A 4,387-nucleotide genomic window follows, 5' to 3' on the forward strand; every position below is an offset into this window, starting at 1 on the left:
AGGAAAGCAATTTTAGCTCCATTCGCACATGTGTGTTTTGTACTCTCTATTTCCTGCTTTTTAAGATTCTGACAGCGCAACAATGCTACATTATTACCGTATGTTAATCAAAGCTTAATATGTGAGAAGAAAGAATACTAGATATTATGTACATTTTTACAAATGCTTCAAATAAACCATGCTCAGAGATAGGGATAAAGATTCAAGCGTTCTTCCCATGACACACTTGAAATCACCAGACTAAACTGCATGAATGAGAACTCAGTTCTTGCTTTTGCAATACAAGTAGGAGATACATAAATCCTTTCATTCAAAGTTTCTCTTCTATGGTTTCATTCTGGACTCATCCTCCAAATGATCTAAACCTAAATGTTAAACAGACCTTTTAAATTACAATTTGTATGTGTGCACACAAGACAGCAGCAGCACTTACAGATTTTAGGGAAACATACCTGAGAATTTCCAGAATTTAATGCATATAAAAATTTCTAAGGAAATCTTTTTGCACAGTTGACAATGATTAAGATCTGGTATGATAAATGTAGATATTTGATACTCAACAGTGGAGGACTGATCACTTAGAACTAGGTAACAGGATATGGAGACTTCACATTACATTTTGTCCACTGAAATCTAGGTTACATCTCAGGAACTAGATGAAGATTACCACATGGTTGGCACTGTGAGTGGAATGAATCTGAATTTGACTTTTAGTGGGGGTCAACACATAAAATTACCATCCTAATGGTACCACACTTGCCACTCTTAGTGGTAGAATAAGAATGATGCCAAGGACTCAATTTGTTGAAAGTATATTTTTAAATTTGGAAGATAAATATAACCAGGGGGGCTGCAGAGCCAAAATTACTAGAAATGCCTGCACTGTCCCTGACCAATTTTCCACTTTTATGCTTATAAATAAAAGTCTTAATTTTTGTGAGAACATAAAAGGCCCAGAGACTGCTATATCCAACAACACAACTAAAAGTGTTCTGCTAGGGATGTCAATATGACTGTGAGGTAACCGGGTGTGGTGACTCACTCCTGTAATCCCAGCACTTTGGGAGGTCAAGGCGAGTGGATCACTTGAGGTCAGGAGTTTGAGACGAAACTGGCCAACATGGTGAAACCCCATTTCTACTAAAAATACAAAAAATTAACCAGGCATGGTGGTGCACGCCTGTAGTCCCAGCTACTTGAGAGGCTGAGGCATAAAGAATTGCTTGAACTCTGGAGGCAGAGGTTGCAGTGAGCTAAGATCACACCACTGCATGCCAGCCTGGGTGACAGAGTGAGATTCTGCAAGGTATAAAATAACCTGGACCTTTTGGTCCCTGCAATTATCCTCCTGCATACAAAAGAATGAGTGTCTATTTTCCATATTTTAATGCCAATTACTTATAACATTTTATTCCTCTTGCCCACTGTTACTTTTTAATACAAAGAAATGACACACTTACCCATTAAAAATAATGTACTAACATGAATTCTCATTAGGCAGTACACGAGGAAAAACAAAATTTTATGCAGATATTAATTGCTATGAGCTCAAAGAAAGAAATGATTGCTTTAGTAGTAAGGAAAGGCTTCATGGAGGAGATGGAAATTGAGTGGAAAAATGGTTAAGAGAGAGCCAGGTATATTGAGGAGAGATGAGCCTCTAGGATGGACACGATGTCTAGAAAAACTATTTTCTGTGAAGGGTGTATAGGAATAGCTCAGCATCTAGGAAACAGGTGTGCCTTCTCTTAGAAATCCCAGAGCTTGTCCTCCTGTTCCTGCGCTCGTAACCACCGGGTACCTATGCATTCACCTAGTTAAAAGTTGCAGGTAGTGGTAGAGACGGACACTCTGGATCAAGTTGTAAAGCCCAAAATGAGAAGAGCCAAGATATTACTTGAGAAGAATTGAAACTCAATGAAAATATTTAAAACATCATGCTAATTAAAGGGGGAAATGCAAATGCAACAGGGATACAAGTACTTAAAAGATGTGTATGCACTGAAAAAACCATACAGTGTACTGCATAAAAAGAAAAATGTTACAAGACCTTTTGAGGATCAGACATCATTGGAATTCTTTTCAACAAAGTCAGATTGTTCTTTATTCATGTTTGGCTCCCCTAATAAGAAGTGGCTAAATAATCTAGTGATAGGTCATATGTATGACTACTATATATTGGATATGATTGAATTAGGTATTGAGAATTTTGTCTCCCTAAAAGACATTAAGAACAGTAAATGACCCAGGGGAACAAAACCCATGCTAATATTTGTTGGTGATGATTTTGATGTAACAGAAGATTATAGAAGACTAAAATGTCTTCTTACTAATTTCTTCAGAGGCCCCACAGTATCCATCTGGCTGTATTAGAGTATGTTCTGCATTTCACTACACTGAATGGGAAGATTTACTTTTGAAGTTATAAGTTGCTGTTGAAGAAATTTGGTTGCAGAACACTATGGATTGAATTGGAAGAGACGGGACCCTCATTGGATCCAGTTCTGAAGAGGACACACCTGGCATTGAATGACCTTTAAAAATCATCTATAAAAATGCCAAAAGTTCTGATGCCAAAGAAGAAGATCTCCCATGATACTTTTGGTACAATTTATGGAAGGATTCATATGCAGAAGAAAAATCTAAGCAAACTACAAACTAGGAAAACAAAGGGGTTGAAGAAACAACCTGCAGAAAGGATAACAGAAGACCAGGAGAAAAAGTCAAAAAGAATTTTTAAAAAAATTGATGGAACTTAGCCAATCACTACTGTTTTATTGTGCTCTACTTAGGACAATTATCAAGCGTCAATACATTCAGAGTTTCTTATAAGATCTTATTATATATTTTTATAAGATAATTTTACTCTATTTTTTGTTTTATTATTATTATTATTATTTTACTTTAGGTTCTGGGGTACATGTCAGGTCATGCAGGATTGTTGCATAGGTACATACATGGCAATGTGGTTTGCTGCCTTCATCCCCCCATCACCTATATCTGGTATTTATCCCCTCAATATCCCTCCCCACCCTCCCTACCCCCCGCTGGCCCTCCCCTAGTCACCCCCCAACTGACCACAGTGTGTGGTGCTCCTCTCCCTGTGTCCATGTGTTCTAATTGTTCAACACCCACTTATAAGTGAGAACATTTGGTGTTTGGTTTTCTGTTCTTGTGTCAGTTTGCTGAGAATGATGGTTTCCAGATTCATCCATGTCCCTATGAAGGACATGAACTCATCATTTTTTAATGGCTGCATAGTATTTTATGGCTGCAAATGTGATATATATGTGCCACATTTTCTTTATCTATTCTATCGTTGATAGGCATTTAGGTTGGTTCCAGGTCTTTGCTATTATAAACAGCGCCGCAATGACCACACATGTGCATATGTCTATAATAGAACAATTTATAATTCTTTGGGTATATACCCAATAATGGGATTGCTGGGTCAAATGGAATTTCTATTTCTAGATGCTTGAGGAATCGCCACACTGTCTTCCACAATGGTTGAACTAATTTGCACTCCCACCAACAGTGTAAAAGTGTTCCTATTTCTCCACATCCTCTCCAGCATCTGTTGTCTCCTGATTTTTTTAATGATCGCCATTCTAACTGGTGTGAGATGGTATCTCAATGTGGTTTTGATTTGCATTTCTCTAATGACCCGTGATAATGAGCAGTTTTTCATATGTTTGCCTCATAGATGTCTTCTTTTGTAAAGTGTCTGTTCATATCCTTTACCCACTTTTGAATGGGTTTGTTTTTTTTCTTGTAAGTCTGTTTCAGTTCTTTGCAGATTCTGGATATTAACTCTTTGTCAGACGGGTAGATTGCAAAAATTTTTTTGCATTCTGTTGGTTGCCAGTTCACTCTAATGATTGTTTCCTTTGTTGTACAGAAGCTCTGGGGTTTAATTAGATCCCATTTGTCTATTTTGGCTTTTGTTGCCATTGCTTTTGGTGTTTTAGCCATGAAGTCCTTGCCTATGCCTAGGTCCTGAATGATTTTGCCTAGGTTTTCTTTTAGGGTTTTTATAGTGTTAGGTCTTATGTTTAGATCTTTAATCCATCTGGAGTTAATTTTAGTGTAAGGTGTCAGGAAGGGGTTCAGTCTCTGCTTTCTGCACATGGCTAGCCTGTTTTTCCAACACCATTTATTAAACAGGGAATCCTTTCCCCATTGTTTGTTTTTCTCAGGTTTGTCAAAGATCAGATGATTGTAGATATGTGTTGTTGCTCCTGAGGTCTCTGTTCTGTTCCATTGGTCTATATCTCTGTTTTGGTACCAGTACCATGCTGTTTTGATTACCATGGCCTTGTAGTACAGTTTGAAGTCAGGCAGCATGATACCTCTAGCTTTGTTCTTTTTGCTTAGGATTGTTTTG

The 4,387-nt window shown here is 37.6% G+C and overlaps 1 pseudogene; it reads left to right on the top strand.

Moving 5' to 3' along the window:
* Positions 1-249: 249 nt before the first annotated feature.
* LOC116566065 lies at positions 250-2,759 on the top strand (annotated as a pseudogene).
* Positions 2,760-4,387: the final 1,628 nt, after the last annotated feature.

The sequence above is a fragment of the Sapajus apella genome, unplaced genomic scaffold (genome assembly GCF_009761245.1).
Source record: "Sapajus apella isolate SASKATOON/1434 unplaced genomic scaffold, GSC_monkey_1.0 scaffold42, whole genome shotgun sequence".
Lineage (NCBI taxonomy): Eukaryota > Metazoa > Chordata > Mammalia > Primates > Cebidae > Sapajus > Sapajus apella.